The sequence below is a fragment of the Sciurus vulgaris genome (genome assembly GCF_902686455.1).
Source record: "Sciurus vulgaris genome assembly, chromosome: 8".
Classification (NCBI taxonomy): Eukaryota; Metazoa; Chordata; class Mammalia; order Rodentia; family Sciuridae; genus Sciurus; species Sciurus vulgaris.
Window position 1 is genome coordinate 64,871,776 of NC_136468.1, and position 20,040 is coordinate 64,891,815.

The following is a 20,040-nucleotide window of genomic DNA, read 5'->3' on the forward strand; positions in this document are numbered from 1 at the left end:
CACCCAGTAAACAAATAGTTATTGTTAGTAAATAATTCCTTAGCAAAAGAGATTACTAAACACAACACATTTTGAGATTCACCAATCTTCTGAGATCTCTTATGTTCATTAATTCACCTGGATTTATTGATATTCTTGTTCTGTTACATGCTCCTGAATTTTCATGAACATCTCATCTCTAGCTCAATAGTCCTTAAGCAATTATACATAATGCACATATCCACTGGGCCTAAGGAAAAGCTATATTTACCATAAATTCATTCTGTGAAATGTATATGTATTGAATTCTGAATTCAATTACTGTTTTCATGAGGTTTATGGTTTAATTTTTACCAATAGTAAAGTGAAGATATGTGGTTAAAAAGAAAAAAAAAAAACTTCAAGAAAAATACAAGACTTTAATTTGGAAAGAATGTTTTATGTTGTTAATACTATAAATAATTAAAACAATAGTGGGCAAGGGATTAAAAATACCCAGAAAAAGTTTCAGACTTGCATAAATTTTTATCTGGCTATTTGATCTAGCCATTTGTAGTTCTGAAATAAACAGGTGTTTTGGTTCAAGTTCGTTTGTATTTATTTTGACCCTTGGCTCTGGGAACCCAAACAGCTAACATAAATGCCAGCTGGTTCTGATTATAATAGGTGATAAATGATGCAAAGTAAAATATGGTAATACCAGGCCTATATCCAACTCTAAAGCATAAATCTAACAATTTTCTCAACTTTTATCCTTTGTTTTCCTGGGAAACTGCATGTGATGTTAGTTGGAATGGATGAGGAGGATCTCCAAAGACTGTCAGTAGAAAAGATGAGATTAACTTTACTGAGGCTCTCCTGTAAAGGACACTATGAGATGAGGCAGTACCCTGGACATTTTTTTAAGGTATTATATGCTCTCAAATCCCATCCACAGCATCTTACACATGAGCAAACAGACTCTTAAGTAACTTGGCCAACAAGGTGAACCAAGTGAATGTTGTAAGGATAGCAATAATGTGAGGAACCTGGTTCCAAAGAGGGTTAGGCAGTCTCCTCAAACTCCCACAGTAGGAAAGCTGAGAACCAGGACCTGATTCCATTGTCCACAGGCAGCACTATCAGCCTGGATGGACACAAGAAACATATACTTTCTGAACTGAAAGAGACTTCACAGATCATTGAGTTAATTCAACCTCCTATGGCACACCAATTTTACACACACAAACAAATGAGAAACAGTATTAATGTGCTTTCAAATGAAGATAAGTTGTGAAATCGTTGGGTCGATTTAATTATTTGCCTAGTATATTATAGGCATTCACATTACAGTGAAGAGGATGCTGTGATAATAATTGTTAATTTTTTGGTGGCAAGAAGGATGTTGCTGGCAGTGGGATGGATAATCACCAGTGAACTCCGCCGGCAAAATCTAGGTGCTTGTGCTTTCCTGGGCTCTCCACCAGTATTTCCCCCAACTCCCCCAATTTCCTGTCATATAGTTAAAAATTTGTTGAGGCAACTTGGGAAGTTAAAGAAAGTTAGGAGTGAGATCTCCCCAAATTATCATACTCTTCACCAATTCACAGCTGGGAGTAACTTCTGTTATCTGAAATTATCTAAAATTATGGGAGGCAGTCTCATTAAAATAAGAAATCAATAGATCTAAAAACCTACACTGGGCTGGGGTTGTGGCTCGGTGGTACAGTGCTTGCCTAGCATGTGTGAGACACTGAGTTTGACTCTCAGTACCACATACAAATAAATGAATAAAATAAAGGTCCATCAACAACTAAAAATATATTTGAAAAAATTTAAAGACCTAAACTGTAAAGTGCTCCAGATGGTTTACTAGATCTTTTGCAGAATAAAAATCTCCTGTAGCATTATGGTGTCTGCTTTTGTTTTGGACAGAAATGAATACTTAACTCATATTACATTTTTTAAAAACAGCTCCTTTGCCTTTCATTCAAATCAAAACCTGTCCTCCCCTACTGTCTCCAGTCACATTCAATCAGAGGCACATGGTTTGTAGAGCTTTTTTCTATCAGAGGACTTTTCCCCAAGAGAGAATGACTTCTCCCAAGGTGGAGGAGAGTTCACAGATTCCCTCTTTAGTCAGGAAATTCATCTTTAGATTTACTGTAGATGATTCTACTGCATTTTCTTTGATTCTGGCTGTTGTGCCAACTGGGACTCACCAGGGAGCTTTTCCAAGTTCTGGCAGATAATGCTTAGTAGAATGGTCGTGGCCATGAAAGGTGCCAGAACTAATTGTAATGTGCTCACCTTGCCCTTTAAATGGGAGTAATCCCACTTTTTTCTTTTCTTTTCTTTTCCACAGCGCTCGGGAGGAACCCAGGGCTTTGAGATTGCTAGGCAAGTGCTCTACCCCCAGCCCAACAGTAATCCCACTTTGATGCCCAATTCACACTGGCCACCCACGAAATCTCAGTACTCTCAAATTATTTTATTCCTTATCCATCTCCCACTACAGCAACCTCTTATTAGGTTTAGGGAACAGAGCAAAGTGATTATCCAATGAAATATTTTTAAAGTTTGATTTGAATGATTGAAAAACTTTTTGCCCTTCCAGGAAGCATTGACTTTTTAAAGTAAGCCCCTATTTATTAAGGAATAAAATGCTTATTACTGAAAGGCATTAGAAGTTGGGACTAAAATTACAGACTTTCAGGCTCATATCAAGTTTAGAAATAATAATAACAAAGCCCTTACCTGGTTGTATCCATTTGTATCTATTTATTTCAGCAAATCATATCTATTTTTATTAGATTTTATAGTCCAACAAGTCTTTTTTTCCATGAATAATATTTCCATGACTCTATCTGAAAGGTTTTCTGCTTTATTACAGTACATATTAATAGCTCTGAAAGACATAGTAGACCAATTAGCTCAATTTAAGAGTGTCCTTATAGATCTGATTTTATCCTTTAAAGGTTTTGGTTGCCTTTCCTTATAATCTCTAATTAATCCATAATATATCTACGAACAGTTATTTTTTCAATATTTCTTTAAAATGCATACATTTTTAAATGTGAAAAGCCAAAATAGAACTATTGCTGTGACTAAGATATAACCAATGCTGAGAACAAAGGAAGGATAACTTCATGGTAAATTTTACATTGCTCATACATAACAATATTATTCTTATTTTTGAATGTCCTACTTTCTTGACTCATATTTAGAATGGGGGATCACTCTAATCCTTTATTCTTTTCTATTCTTTCCTAATATAGTTGTATAAAGTATATCCTATGCCATCTTGTGTTTGAACAGTGTTTTTCTTCCCTGAAGAAATTACACAACTGTTGTCCCACAAAGTATCTGTTCTCTTCCCATGCATTTTCTCTCATCAGAAGTTTTAATTTTAATGCAATTTTCTTAGCCACTCTACCCAATTTGGGATTACTTTTAATTATCATCATTCAAAATATTAATGGAAGTGCTAATTGGCATAGGGCTCAGAACTGATCCTTTAAGACTAGCCTCAATGCACAAGTCCCAATGATCTATGAATAAATGAAAGAAGGTAACTTTGAAAAGGTGGGAAAATGTTTGAAAAAGGAAAGAGACCAGAATGAGAGAGAAGAGTGGAGAAAGATATCCAGAGATCTAAATACCTAAAAAGAAAGATAAGGCTCAATGGGAAAAACATAGAAAAGAAAAATTAAAGTCTGCAAAAAAGAGGGAGATATATGGTAAATAAAAGTTCAATATATATACAAAGTCTTACAAAGACCTGACAAACCAGATGTCTGTTGTTTTCAGTGTCTATTTTTAAATGCATTTTTAAAAATTTGCTGTTAGAATTTGATAAAAATTCCCTTAAAAGTTTATCTACTTTTATGTGGAGAAAAATTAGTAACATTTGTGTTTAAATTTGATTAGCATTTCTCATTTAAAATAATTGAAGTATGTTATGTTAAAACAAGCAGAAGTTTGAGTTCCAGATAAATATAGGTTCAAATATTACCCTTTCTACTTACTACCTATAAAAGCCAGAAAGAATTATTGACCTCAGTTTCCTTATGTGCAAAATGGGACTAAAATTAAAATCTTTTAGGCCTGTAATAAGGTTTAGAAACAATGTAAGTAAAGTGTTTAAAGGAAGTATGCATAAAATAAATCAAAATTATTTTTATTAGATCATATAGTCCAATTAGTCTTGATAAAAGAAGTAATATTTCTTACCTGGATCCTATTATTTCAATTAATAGTAGGACCTATATATTTCCTTACTTTGTGTGCTGTGTATTTTTTCATTAAAAAAAAAAAAGAAATTTTAACATTCAGAAAACTGCCCACAAAAAACTCTAAAACTTTATCTTTATTTCCTTTTATGCCACAAGTAATTTATGTTTTGCTGATGAACATCACCTTAACCCAGTAATGAAATTAATATCACTAATGTGAAAATTCTCATCATATGCCCCTTGCTGTGATGCATTGAAAATACATTATCATTCACTTTAAATATTCTCACCAAAGATAGGTACTTCGATCTAACAATGAGGAAACTTGAAAGAAATTCAAATTGGGAATATTCTCATTCCCTCCCTCCTTCCCTTATTCTTCCTTGTTCTCCTCCTCCTTCTCCTTCTCCTTCTTTACTTCCCCTCTCCTTGCCCCCCCCCCCACTTTCCCTCTCTTTCTCCCTCCCTCCCCCCACCTCTTGAGCCCAGGGATGCTACATGCGCTTATGTACTATGACCTACATTCCCAGTCCTTTTTATTTTTTATTTTGAGACAGGGTCTCACTGAGTTGCTGAGGCTCATCTTGAACTTGAAATCCTCTGCTTCAGTATCCTGAGAAGATAAGACTATATTCTTAAAAACTGATAATGTCCAGAAAATTTCTGGGAAACTTTCCAGATTAAAGGAAATTAAAAGATTATGACAACTAATTGCAATGAGTGGTCCTGGATTGGATCTTGGAGTAGGGAGAAATTTGCCATAAAAATCATTGTTAGGAGATCGGCAAAGTTTGAATATGGACAGTATAGTAATATAATATTGTGTGAATGTTAGCTTTCCTAATTATGTAGGAGACTGATTTCTATATAAATAATACACATGTACACAAATGCAAAGCTAGATAGATTTTGTAGAGAGGACAGTAAAGTCAGAAACTGGCAAAGACAGTACTAAAGTAAATGGGTCAAACTTAAAAATTGGTGAATCTGGCCGGGTGCAGTGGTGCACATCTGTAATCCCAGCAGCTTGGCAGGCTGAAGCAGGAGGATCACAGTTGAAAGCCAGCCTCAGCAATTTATCAAGACCCTGTCTAAAAAAGAAAAAAAGAAAAAAAAGAAAAAAGGAAAAAAAGAGTCTGGGATGTGGTTCAGTGGCTAAGCGCCTTTGGGTTCAATCCCTGGTACAAAAAATACATATTGTTGAATCTGGATGATGTCCTATTTTTTTAACTCTTCTGTAAGTTTGAGGTTATTAAAAAATAAAATGCTAAAAAAAATAGTTTAGAAAGTTTTGTAGAAGGTAATTGATCTCTTGATGCAACTAGTTGACTTTTAAAGTAGGATTTATTTAGAAATAGCTAAAAAGTCCAAATCAGGCCTTAAGTTTGCCCTTAACCTATGAAATTTGACCTTGACAGAAGTAATGAAAGTGATGAATTCTCACTCATCCTTTTAGAGGGTGCTTCCCCCAGGCAAGTACAAGGTCATGGATAGGATCTTCATGTAAAAGTTTGCATTATTAATATGAACTGAATTAATGATTAACGAGTATAATGAATGGCTTTGAACTTTCATATGCAAAAGTTGCACCCAGAAAATAAAAATAAAGCCCCTGTTGGGAAAAATATATCTCAATTTGGCACATTGATCCTCAGAGCAAACAATTAATATATACATTTTGAAAAATCATTTAAATATTTAAAATTGGTTTTCTTTGAAAATTTAAGAAATAAAATTTCTCAGAAATCTGTATTTAAATTTCTCAGATTAAATATTACTTTCTGGAAGATATTTCCAAAGGTAAAAGGGAGTCCTGAATATTTTACTTTCCCTCTTTTAAAATTAAGAATGTAAAATTCCTTATATGTAATCATCAAAATATTTCTTGTTCATCCTCCTCTCCTCCTTTTTCTTTCTCTTTTCAGATAGCACCTTCTCTTTATTTCCAAAACCTAGTGCCTGCCATAGTGTGGTGTGGCAAAAAGGCATGAGCCCTGAGTAAGTACAACCTTGAACTTCAAATTTAAGTTCATCATTTACTGATTTACAACCTTGAGAAATCACTAATGCTTTTCAGATTTCTTTTTCATTCTTAGGAAGAAGTGAGCTTTCATTTTAATTTTTAAAACTTTATTTTATTTTAATCAACACATTAATAATTATATATATTATGGGCTATAGTTGATGTTTCAAAACATTATACATTGTATAATGGTCAAATCTGGGTAAGTAGCCATATCCATCATCTCAAATATTTATAATTTCTTTGTAATGATAATATTCAAAGTCCTCTCTTCTAGTTATCTTGAAATAAGTAGTATATTCTTGTTAGCTATAGTCATTCTCTGTAATAGAATGCCAGAATTTATTCTTTTATCTAACTGTAACTTTGTACCTGTTGAGCAACTTCTCACCCTCTACCCCACTACCCTCCCAACCTCTGATAATCACTATTGTAACTCTCTACTTCTGTGAGATCAATTTTTTTTTTTTTTTTTTTTTTTAGATTCTACATATGAGTGAATCATGCAGTATGTCTTTCTGTGCCTGGCTTATTTTATGTCCTCCAGGTTCACTCAAGAATGACAGGATTTCATTCTTTTCTATGACTCTTTCATATTCCACATTTTTTTGTCTGTTCATCTGTTGATGGACACTTAGGTTTATTTCATTTCATGTTTATTGTGAATAGTGCTGCAATAAACATGAGTGCAGATGTCTCCTCAACATACTGATTTCATTCTCTTTGGATGCTTACCTAGTAGTGGGCCTGCTGGATCAAGTAGCAGTTATATTTTAAATTTTTTAAGGAACTCTTCATACTATTTTCCATAAAGGCTGTATGAATTTACATTCCCATTAACAGTGTTTAAGAATTCTTGGGGCTGCAGTTGTAGCCCAGTGGTAGAGTACTTGCCTAGCAGGAGTGAGACACTGGGTTTGACCCTCGGCACCACATAAAAATAAATAAATAAAGTAAGGATAAAGTAACTAAAAAAGTATTTAAAAAAAAAGAATTTCTCATTCTCCACATTCTCACCAACATTAGTTGGGTTTTTATTTATTTATTTATTTATTTTTTGTCTTTTTGATAATAGCCATTCTAACTGGGGCAAGGAGATATTTCATTGTGGTTTTGATTTGCATTTCCCTGATGATTAGTGATGTTGGTTGAGCATTTTTTCAAATACCCATTGGTCATTTGTTTGTCTAATTTTGAGAAATATCTGTTCAAGTCTTTTGCGTATTTTTTGGTTCGTTTTGTTCTTGTTTTTTTTTTTTTTATTTTTTGTAGTTTTTTGCTACTGAGTTGTGTCAGTACCTTATATATTCTGGTCATTAACCCTTGTCAGACTCATAGTTTGAAAATGTGGCCTTGGTGGCCTTCACTGTGTTGATTGGTACCTTTGTTATACAGAAACTTTTGAGTTTGATCTTATTTGTCAATTTTTGTTTTAGTTGCTTGTATTTTGAAATTTTATCAAAAAACTTTGCCTGTCCAAAGTCCTAAAGCATTTCCTCTGTTTTCTTCTAGTAATTTTCATAGTTTTGGGTCTTACACTTCAGTCTTCCATCCATTTTGAGTTGATTTTTTTATATGATGAGAAACAGGGATTGGTTTCATTCTTCTGCATGTGAATGTCTGATTTTCCCAGCACCATTTATTGAAGAGATTGTCCTCCTTTGAATGTGCATTCTTGGGGCCTTGTCAAAAATAAGTTGGTTTTAAATTTCTGGATTTATTTCTGGGTTCTGTATCCTGTTCCATTGGTCTATATGTCTGTTTTTATGCCGGTATCCTGCTATTTTAATTACTATAGGATGTTTTGAAGCCAGGTGGGTAAAACATCCAGGTTTTTCTTTTAAGATTGTTTGGGCAATTAAAAATCTTTTGTAGTTCCATAGTTCCACACAGATTTTAGGGTTGTTTTTCTGTTTATGCAAAGAATGTGATTGGTATTTTGATAGGGATTGTATTGAATCCATAGACTACTTTGGGTAGCATACACATTTTATCAATATTGATTCTTCCACTCCATGAACACTGAATATCTTTTCATTGATTCAACCATTATATAATGGTCAAATTTGGATAAGCAGCCATATCCATCACCTCAAATATTTATAATCTGGGTAAGTAGCCATCATCACCTCAAATATTTATAATGTATTCTCTTCAATTTCTTTCATTAATGTTTTAGTTTTCATATAAAAACCTTTCACCACCTTGGTTTAATTTATTTCTTGTTTGTTTATTGTTTATTATAAATGCAACTACTTTTTTGATTTCTTTTTTTCAAAGTTTTCTATTGGCATATGGAAAAAACTATTAATTTTTATATTTTGATTTTTTTATTCTGAAACTTATTGAATTTATTTAGTAGTTCTTAAAGTAATTTGGTGGAAGTTTTAGGGTTTTTTTCTGTATATAGTCATGTCATCTGTAATAGGAAAAATTTTATATTCTCCCTTCTAACTTAGATGACCTTTATTAAAATATGATGCTCTCAAACAAAATATAAATGGTACTGCTATTTGTATTTGCATCATTTCTGTATTCTTTGTTTTTAAGCTATAATTTTAGGTTGTGTCCATTAAAAAAACAATAAATTTATTTTATAAAACTAACAAAAAACAAATGCTAATTTATCTCATATATTTTCCAATTGAGAAATGGTCACAGGATCAAAGACCATGTGTCAATGAGGTCAGAGAAATGGTTCCTATGTTGTGGAATCTGGAGTGCTTTTCTAAGTCCTTGGGTGGTCTGGCTGGATTTCTGAGTTCAGTTATAACAATCTTTTATGTCATGGGATGCCTTGCCCAGGTTGTGCAATATAACCATTAAACTAAGTAAACCTGTTGCTCAACTACTTAAGTCCTGGTTTCTTCTGTTTCTAATGCAGGTTATTTACATTCAAATAGGATTTCATAGAATTTTTACCATCTGCCAAGAAGGATTGTAAAAATTTCTGTGGATTTTCTGATTTAAAAAAAGAGGAAAAACCTATTATGGAAATATGATTTGAGCCATCTGGTGCTCAGAAGTCTTTATTTATTGTCTTGATAAAATTCATGTTCATAAAAAAACTGGTGATATCCAAAAATTGTCCTTTACAGAGGGCTCATCCTTTACAGAGGACTCACCCTTTCTTTTTCTACCCACATAGTCTACCCACATGCTCTTTTACTTCTCATCCTGGGACTATGCCACAGGTGTAGTAGGTGTGGCACATGCTGGCACAATGTTGGAAGGGATGTCTATACTTCCCACCAAAGCCAAAGACCAGGTTGGGCATTTGAGTAGGAACCAACGGGGCCTTTTCCTGCCTTGGGACAGAAGGTAGGAGGGAAAGAGGAGTATATGAATCACCCTGACAAGAGAGAGTATTAAGTTCCAGACTTCAATAGTTCAATTGTTCCAACATTCTATAGTTTTTATACACAATGAGCTGGACGTCAGTCATCTATTTCCTTCAAAGTAGGTGATTCATTTTTGTGTTTTGTGTTCTGGCTTCCAATTTATTTTGAGGAGAATGTGGATCAAATAAATTTTAACTCAGTTTCAATGTATACTTTATTCATTAATTCTTCAACTGTTAATCCCACAAAGAAAAATAAAACAACCAGGAAATTTCAAAAAATTGATTTGGAAAATTCATTTTTAAAAGAAAGGAAAAATAAATTACTAACATTTCTTTGGGCAGTTCTGTGTCATAACTTTGCACTGGAACATCCAGAGACTGGGTTTGCACAAACTGCTTTTGCATTAAGTTTTTAAAAACTTATTCTGCAATGTTTAGAGTCCCCGACTACTTTGCTACATTGTGAGGACATCACAGGGTCTGAAGCATGTAAAGATACACAGATTAATCCTGTCTATGTAATAAATCATTACTGAAGACCCACCATGTGTCAGTCACTGTTTGAGCACAAAAGACACAAAAATGAAGTTCTCTTTCTAATTGGGGGAATATATACATATCTGAAAAGTAGACGTAGTCACAGAGATACCTAAAACAGATACCTACTAACTACAATTGGGGCTAGACAATGGAAAAACTAATTGTGCCAGAGAGTCCAAGAATGTGGTAATATTTGATCAAGGTCTTCAAGGATGACTAGAGATTGACTCAGTAGGTCCACCCAGTGGGAGTAGGCATTCCAATCACAAGGAACATTGTTTGCAAAAAGCATGAAGCCCTGAAATGCAAGATAAATCCCCAAAGTGGCCAGGAATCACTGGAATTTAGGGTGCAAAGATTAAACGTACCTTCCCCTACGCAGCTGGCTGACTTTCTCAGCTGCTTCTCATATTTTCTTAGTTCCATTCCTGCTTCAGCTGCTATGCAACAGCACTCCTTTTCTCATTAGCATCTCTCATCTTTGAGTAGGTAATTTCTAAGCTGCTTTACACGCATCAGACTCCTTTCATGAAAGGAATACAACTTATGCCTCTGGGTGCATATTACTACCTTAAAAAAAAAAAAAAGTACTGCATCTGGGTACAGTGGTGCACACCTATAATCCCGGCTATTGGGAAGCTGAAGCAGGAAGATCTTATTTTGAAGGGAAACCTGGGCAATTTAGCAAAACTGCAACACCCTCAACCTCTCCTGCCAAAAAAAAAAAAAAAAAAAAAAAAAAAAGGAAGAAAGAAAGAAAGACTGAGGGGTGGTAGAGCATGGGGTTCACATCTGAGTAACCAAAACAAACAAACAAAAAATCATTACTGCTCAGTCTGATTATTCTCACTATTGCAGTTTCTTCCTAAAATATTTATGGTTGTGTAAGTCAAATGTAGCCATGAAAAGTGAAGATTGGTCATGATTTGGGATACCTCGTCTTGAAACATATGCAAAAGTAAACTCGGGATATAGCAAGTCTTGAAAGTAACCCTGATCAGATGTATTCCAAAAATGTTTTGAGAAATACTAGCATTGTTGACAGCATTTTAAGATGATTTTTTGAAGAAAACCCTTTTTTGGAGGCGGGGGTTTACTAGGGATTGAACTCAAGGGCACTCAACCATTGAGCCACATCCCCAACCTTATTTTGTATTTTATTCAGAGACAGGGTCTCACTGAATTGCTTGGTGCCTCACCACTGCTGAGGCTGGCTTTGAACTGTGATCCTCCTGCCTCAGCCTCCCAAGCTGTTGGGATTACAGGCATGCACCACTACGCCCAGGTGAGAATCCTTCTTTATGCAAATAATGGTATACTTAAAAATAAGCCAGGAGCCAGTGTGGTGGTGTATACCTGTAATCCCAGTGACACGGGAGGCTGAGGCAAGAGGATCACAAGTTTGAGGCCATTTTTCAGTAACTTAGTGAGCACCTCAGCAACTTAGTGAGACTCTGTCTCAAATAGATATAAAAAGAGCTGGGGATGTAGCTCAGTGGTAGAGTACCCCTGGGTTCAACCCTCATACCATCTCCCCCCAAAATTCATTTTTAGAAGGATGTATATACTGGAATAATAAAGATGAAACGATGTGGGATTTGCTTTAAAATAACCCAGTGTGATGGTAAATGGATGGAGTTGGAGAATATCATGCTAAAGGAAATAAGTCAAACCCAAAAAAACCAAAGACTGAATGTTTTCTCTGATATGAGGATGCTAATTCACAATGAAGGGGCTGGATAGGGAAGAATAGAGTTACTTTATATTAGGTAGAGGGGAATGAAGGGAGGGGAAGGAGCATGGGGGTAGGAAGGACAGTAGAGTGAAACAGACATTATCACCTCGTGTACATATATGACTGCATGACTGATGTGATCCTACAATGTGTATAATCAGAAAAATGACAGATTATACTCCATTTATGTATGATCTATCAAAATGTATAAATGCATCCTACTATCATGTACAACTAATTAGAACAAATAAAAAAATTTTTAAAAAACCCAGTGTGAGGAGTATAGATGAAATTATATTAGTCATATGTTGGTAGACATATGGGATTCATTATACCAGTCTATTTTTGCATATGCTTGAAAATTTCAATAATAAAAAGTAAAAAAAAAATAAGTTCACATTGTAGTTACACTTCATCTTGCACTTATAGCAAAGGAATAATTATTCCCACAAATATAAAGATACAGAGTACACTTTAACACCATCAGTTCAGTACTCCCTCCATAGGTAGGGGAAATCAGTTCTATTTATAAGGACCTCCAATAAATATACTATATACCTCTAATAACTTCACTATAAAGAATTTAAATATATATTCATATGTACATAAGTAATCTTTTAGTAATTCTAAAGGTAACTAAGTAGGCAACTAAATATTTATTGCAAATCTAAGTTAATGTATACTAAAAATTCTTTTACCTCAAAGATCATGTCAGTTCTTATGTTAGCCTCTTGTTTTTTATTTTATAGCCCTAGGAACACTTAGTGGATAAATATTACCAAAAAATATAAATGTAGAAGTGTTTTTCTCTCAATGCAATATGTCATAGGGTGAATTGCTTTATTTCATTCTCTTTAACACCCTCCTCTGCCTTAAAAATAATTTTTTTTTAAGAACTCCAAGCATTCTTGGAATAATTAAAAGCTCACCAAAGCCAGGTTTGTCTTTAATTCAATTTGTTTAGCCTGTAAAGTAGCTTATATAGTGAGAGGACGTCAGCCTCTGTAGCATATAAAATGTTTTAGGAATGGTAACATGACTCAGCGGGTCCTCTCTGCCCCTGGAGAGCCCATAGACCATGAACATCAGGCAAGTTCATCAGTCTCGGCTTACCTCAGGACCTCAGAGATCCTGGGAGATATCACTACAGCATCGTTATGCTTCTCTGGTGCAAATGAACACTGATCTTGTCGTGTGTGCACTCTGCTTAAGCCAGCTAATTTACAGACCCTAGTTCTTAACTTTTTCATTTTATGAATCACTGCTACAAATTGCAATTTATGCATTTTCCAACACGCTTTCCCTTTAAGTGAATGATTCTCAAAGACTGACCTAAGGATCCTTGCATCTGAATGATTGATGTTCTGACTCGGCATTTCTAGAGCCTGGGAACAGGGCTCCTGAGCACATTTAGGACTGACAATCAAGCTTTGAGGGGAATTTGAATATGTAATGGTAGGACCAAGAACAATAGAGCACTATGCTTCTGGCTTGCCCCTTATTTAGAAGCATATTTCCTCAAGTTGTAAGATGCACTGTTGATTTAATGATGGCTTTTAAAAAATATTAAATATAAAAATATCCATTGTTCCTAACATCAAGGAAACTGCTAATATACATAGGTTTTATAAATTCCCATCACTTATACTAATAGTAAACTCTTTAGAAATACAAATATACCATTTGAGATTTAAATGTTAGTCATTCTCATCCTTTTAACATATAATTTCATATTGTGAATATAGAGAAATATACTAATAGAGAAATATTCAGTGGTCTTTAGATTAGTGTGGTATATGAACACTTTATAAGGGATATGAAGATTAAGAAGAGTTTTAAGAGAGCCAAATTCTGGATATTCATTTTCTCTTTGTCCTTATTTAAACTGACCTTCCTGAGGACACATCTTTTCCACCTCTTCTTTCACATAGCACTCCCCTATTATCTCACATCACCCTAATCTGATTACAGTGTCCCTAGGGTACAAAAACTTCTGGAACCCCCTGGGATAATTAGAAACATAGTATAGTGATTGGTATTGGTGTTGAGAAAGGAGTTGCATTACTGAATGAGTAACAAAATCTTGTGCAGTTAGATCGTTTCCTAGTTTGCTTTCAATAAAATCGCAGGAAATTCTGCAGTTGAGTTGTAAATGAAAAGATTATTAAAAATAATTTGTTGTCTGGCAATAGGGTTTGAACTCATGACTTCACACCTCCTAGGCAACTGCTCTAACCACTGAGAAATAGTCCCAGACCTAAAAATAAAATTTGATGCTAGTTTGTCTCAAGATTTTTGTCATGATTCTGACAGAGTACAAAGAATGAAAGGCATTTGCTTCTATCCCTACCTACTTACCTATGCAAACAAATATCCTCAGCATTTACATGAATAGTAAAACAAAGAAAGGAAGAGGGATAAAACTGAGATTGAACCATGTCTTAATTTAGCAGTAAAGAATTTTTATCTACAGATAGTTGGCCTAATTTTAACAAAACCACGGTGGCCCATCCTGCTCAATAGAGAGACATTTAAAATAAAAAGTTACTTTTTTTTGTTCAATAATTACTCATCAAAATTTATAATATATTCATGCCTTTATCAAGAGTATGCTAATAATATTTGAAATTATAACTCAATCTAGAATAATTTTAAACCTAATTTCATTGTCACAAAAATTAAACATACAATTTTGATATATATATGTATAAATATGCATACATATATATATACTTTTATTATGACAACTTAGATAATTGATCCAAAGGCTTTCAGAAATTAAAATATGTCACAATAGAATAAAATTCTTTGGTGAAAACTGAATAGAAATAAACTCAAGGAGAAAAAATTAGATGTAAAATCTCTACTAAAGAACAGTTTAATCATGCATTTTTAAAAAATAGATGATGTGGTATTTAGATTCTATTGGATATGTTTTTTGAGTACTATAATCTTTTATTTTAAAATGACAATATTTACAGCACATTGGGAGTTACAGCCTTTGCAACTATTTTAACTACGAATGAGACATTTTAAATATCAGTTTAGTAATGTGCAAGAGGATACAAACCTTTGCAAAATTCTTTTTGGAAGCAGTTTCAAGTAAAAAGTTTGAGGAACACTATTTTAGGAAACTCAGTTCGGGGGTCAGTGTGTAGAATGAATGGGGAAGAATTGGGAAAAATTGGGCAGGTCACCAGTTAGAAGACAATTGAGGTTTTTTCCAGACCTAAGGAATTTGAAGCATATTAAATTCACAGATGCGGAAATGAAGAAAACCAGTCTGAAAAAGCTACTGGGAAGTCAGAATCATTGGTATCTGTCCCTGCTTCCTTTTAGCTTAGGTTTTAAATATCTTCTGAACTAAGTTTCCTAATGCTTTGCGCCTGTTATCTCTGTTGTGACCTGGTCCTGAGCTCTTTCCTTCCTTGCTCACTTCCTTCTTTCCTTCTTTTGCTACTTAGTTGTCAGATGTTCTGCTGGGTGCTGGGGCTTATGAAACAACTGTCAGGTACCTGGCCTCTGAGAGCTTCCAATCTTGTGGAGAAGCTTACAGCTTACTAGGGTGCCGAGAGAGATATCCTGTCTGACACACACCATTAGACCCCTCTTCTCTTTGTAGCATAAGACAAAGAACTGAAACTTCCATTTCCCATACTGCTTCAGATTCTGCATGTGACCCAGCCTTTGTTAAACAGACATATGAACGTGATATTTGGATGACAGGAGTGTGACAGAGGTGGCATATCTGCTGTTTACACTGGCAAGCAGGGACATGGAGATTCCAGTTTTCTGTATGACAATGTAGCAGAGGTCTCAGGGTCTGGTGGCCTACTTCTGTGAATGCCAGTGACAGCTGTTTGGCTTGCACGGTTCTGGGCAGTCTGCCTGGCACCAGCATTTTGGGCATTTCCTCATTCCGATTATTCCTTATTTCTGATTATTCCTGAGTTTTCTGAACATGGCACAGGCAAGAGCTACATTGGTTGGCACTTCTGACAATCATTCCTGGAATTTCAGGGCTTGTTTTCCCAGGCTTTCCAACAATTTTATAAGCAGCTGATTAATTGTACAAATGCTGCTTGATTTATCATCAGGTTACATCCTAATAAGCCCATTTAAAGTTGAAATATCTGTAAGTGGCAAATGCATTTAATATGGCTAACCTACTGAACATTACAGTTTGGCAACACAGTATGCTATAAATATCCTGTTGTTTACCTTCATGATCATGTCTGACTCGGAAGTTGGGGTTTGCTGCCTACTGCTCGGCATCAGGAGGGAGTATCGTACTGTAATCACTAACCCAAGGAAAAGATCAAAATCCAAAATCTGAAGTATGCTTTCTATTGACTGCTGATGCTTTTGCACCATTGTAGAGTTGAAAAATCATTAAGTCAAACCATCCTAAATTGAAACATCACTAAGTCAAGGATCATCTGTATTAATTAAGTTTCTGTGACTTTAAAGTAGCTACAATGGCTTTCTTTTCTGGTGACCACATCCTGACTGACACAGGGGAATCCCTGAATCATTCCTCTAAGCTCCCCATCAGCCTCCTGCATTGCTCCCTAGAGCTTATTTTATTATCAAACAGAGCTGGGATCTAGCCAAAAGTGATAACCCTGGAATGTCACATTGTTACCTGACTTGCTACTGTTCCTCTGGTGATTGCTTTAATTCTCAGAACTAGTCTCTGGCACAACTTGTTCTGGTTCGTTCTCCCCTTGAGGAGATAGAGTCTCTCCTGGTCTATCCTGGCAAAGACTATTCATGTATGAATCTAAAAGGTGAGAAACAAACCTTTCATGCAGTTTGCTTTTATTTTCTGCTTTGGTTCCAAACTCCTGTGTGGGACTCCATTGCTTCCTCTTGGATCTCAATTGTGCCCTTTGAATAGGGTGTCTTACTCACCTGCTCTTCTTCCTTGCTGTATTTTTCTGTAATTGGGTCATTTCTTTTAGAGTGTTGATTCTTTTTAGTTAGCTTTAAAAGTCCTCTTGGGATCTAATTTAAAATGCTGATTCCTTAACCAAACCATGATTCAGTAGGTTCAGGTGTGGTTGGAAGCCTGTATTTTTAACAAGTGCTGCAGGGCGTTGTGACTCATAAGGACCTTGGATTTCACCTTGAGAACTCTGATGTCCGTGCCTAACCTACATTAGTTTGTAGAACTGAGAATAGGTTCTAGCTCCTTCCCTCCTTCTCCTCTTCTCTTGGCTGGAGAAAAGGTGTAACTTGTACTGGGAGGATGAGTAAAGAGTCATCCTAGCTTGTAAACTCGAATGACTAGGATTAAGATTGTAGCACTGGTTCACACAGAGAAATTAAGAAGGGAAACCAGTTTGTGGAGGAAGATAATAAAGTCCATTTGAGACCTGTTGGGTTTGACATCCAAGTGAAGATGATATATTGTTGGCGCTAGTAAAATGGACTTGATGACTCAGGTCTGGAGGTTGATTAGTGGGATGGATTCTCTGCTGAGATTTCAATCACTGCTGTAGCTAAATTATTTCTTAAATATGGTTCAACCATCGTTGTCTTGAAGATGATATAAATCTATTAGTGTCATTCCAGCATGACTTAGAGTCAAGTGTATATTGTATTTTCTAGTAGGTTGTCTGAAAGGAAAAGTGAGAAGGTTCATGGTAAGAAAATCAGCCTTATAGGTTGCTTAAGAGATGCTGAAGGCTCAACTCTTTCCCTGAGAGCTGTCTTTTCCTTTCCCCAAATCCTTCTTCACCTTCCCTCCAGTCAACTGGGAAATACATCTTGGTTGGAGAAGGAAAAATTATGTAGGCTAAGTGTAAGCTCATGGCCCACAAATGACAGAGGCAGGAGACAGGAAGCCAACCTCAGGTCAGCAAGCTTTGCTTTATTCTTCAGTGAGGTCCATGGATCAGGCATAGGAGAGCCAATTTTCTGGGTATGGAGCTGGCCAACAAGTTACAGAAGGAGTCTGGGGTTTATAGTTTCATTGGAGACTGAGGATGTGCAACTTGGACAGTCAGGGACTTGTATAGGTTAAAACTTTAACTGAGGGAAGGTAGTTGTTAAAAGGTTGAGAACGCTCCAGGCGGCTGCTCAGAAGAGAAGGCGAGTGGTGAGTTGTTTGGACTTAAAGTGACAGCTCCTGAACACAGGGGGGCTTCCTGGAGGAGAAGCGTGGTGGGACGCTTGGTCTTGAGTGGCCGCACCAGAGCTCCGGGCGGTTGCCCAGAGGACCCGTGCTGCGGGTCACGTGGACTCAGAGCCACTCAGAGCGATCGCTCCTGAACACCCGGGGGGTTATCTGGAGAAGGAGGAGGAACGGGGAGGGTCACTTCGACTCGGAGTGATTGATTGCCCAGGGCTACGGGTGGTTGGTGGAGGTAGAGGCACGCAGTGAGTTTCTTGGACTCCTAAAAGAGAGGGGAGTCCAGATCCCAAGGGATGAATACTCAAATCTTAACCATTGCTTTTCTTCCTCTGGGATCTATTGTTTCCCAGAGTTTCAATATTTGTTGTTTAGGACTAATTTGTGATGGGGGAAGGTCAAAGTTTAGGGCCCAGCATTCAGTATTTGCTCCTTTCCTTTAGGGTTCATTGTTATTAGGAAAGAATTTACTGGGAGGTTAATCCTTGACTAGTTTCCCCTCCCTCCTCCTGAACTGCATTGTCCCTCTGTTCTTCTTGGGGAGCTGTCTTGTAGGAATATTATTTTTCATAACCCTTTATTCCAGACTCTGAAAGGGGAGAAAGAATTGGGACATCATGTCAGATCTGGCTGCTTCAAACTGAGAAGGGGTGAAGTGGAGGGGAGCCCTTCTTTCAGAGTGCTGGAACCGAGCATGGAGATCCTGGTGGAGAGAGGTGTGTGGGAGGGGATCTTGAGGTCACTGTAGGTGAAGTCCTCCTTTTGTGGTTTCAGAAAGTCAGGCTGTGACTGTGGGAGAAGTGTGTTCTGGGAGGCAGTTTGAGCTGGGCAGATTACCACATTAAGAACCTGCTTCTGTACAAAATTAAGAATAGGGAGAAGAAAGGTTACTATAAGAAAGGTGAGCATTAATTAGTTAGTGCTAGGAAAACAATTTTCCAGTGTCAAACAGGCCATGTTCTTCTAAAATGCCAGGAATTATACACCTCAAGTATACAGCAGGTAAAATAGTTGGAACCCTATTTTCCTTAATCAAGGCCATTGTGCCCTATTTAAACTTAGGGTGCACTCTCCATGATTTCATGAGTTTGGGTCCTCTGAAGCATAGCAAGCATGATTAACTTTGGAACCATAATTTCCGGATGTTTTAACCATCTCCATCCTGCTTGACAAACTACGTAAAACAAGAACAAAGATAAAATTAACAGTCCAGTTATAGCCAGTGACCCAGCTACATGTGCAGAAATGTATTTAAAAGGGTTAAGAGAAGAAATTTCTTCAGGTAAACTGTCTCAAACATCTTCATTATTAAAAGTAGGTGTTTTTGCATTGGTTAGTACCAGAACCTGAGATTGTAATTTTAACACATCTAAAGAGGCATTATGAAAAGGATCAAGTCCCTGATCAATATGTACTTGAGTTTGCCAGACCTTAGTAAAATTTTTGAAATTGTTGAAGGAAATGAGTTGTTGCTGCCTGCTGGTGCAATGCCACCACTGCAGTAGATGCAGAGGCGATTATTCCAGCCACGATAACAATGTCAGCTATTAGCCCGCAGATAAAAATGTTTAGCACCTTTACAGGGAGCCAGGTGGTTACTGGCCTTTTGGGAATCATAACAATTTGTCCCAAACTTTATCATATACTCTGATTGACATATTGTTGTACAGATAATAAAACATAGGTACTTAATACACATGCTGTGAAATAGGATTCCTTATGAAAGGAAATATTAAGATGGCTAACATTTTAAACTTATTAGGTTGAAAATCACTGTTCCAGATTTGAAAAATCTCCTGAGTCAGGAATTTTCCATATTCCAGGTGGTCCTGGAGCTGTTTAAACTTGTCTCTTAGCACTCCTGATTGCTTTACATAGAAACAGTATTCTTCCCTGATTGGTTTTGTAGGACAACAGATGTCAGGGAGTTCAATTGAATTTTTAAAGTCAGTACCAAATCAGTAACCTGTTGGATATCTGCAATAACCTATGTTGACTATTTTTATAGTAAATAGAGTTTCCTAATCCTGCTGCTCCTGTGTTAATTCTGGTGGATGTTTTTAGCCCTAT

General features: G+C 36.1%; 1 long non-coding RNA gene across 1 annotated transcript in view; it reads left to right on the forward strand.

Annotated features, from left to right (window-relative positions):
- Positions 1-20,040, forward strand: part of LOC306667564 — an 84,832-nt gene that overhangs the window by 28,522 nt on the left and 36,270 nt on the right. Inside the window, exon 2 of the long non-coding RNA XR_013765602.1 lies at positions 6,119-6,191. This is a non-coding gene — a long non-coding RNA (uncharacterized lncRNA). The remainder of the gene's footprint in view (positions 1-6,118; positions 6,192-20,040) is intronic.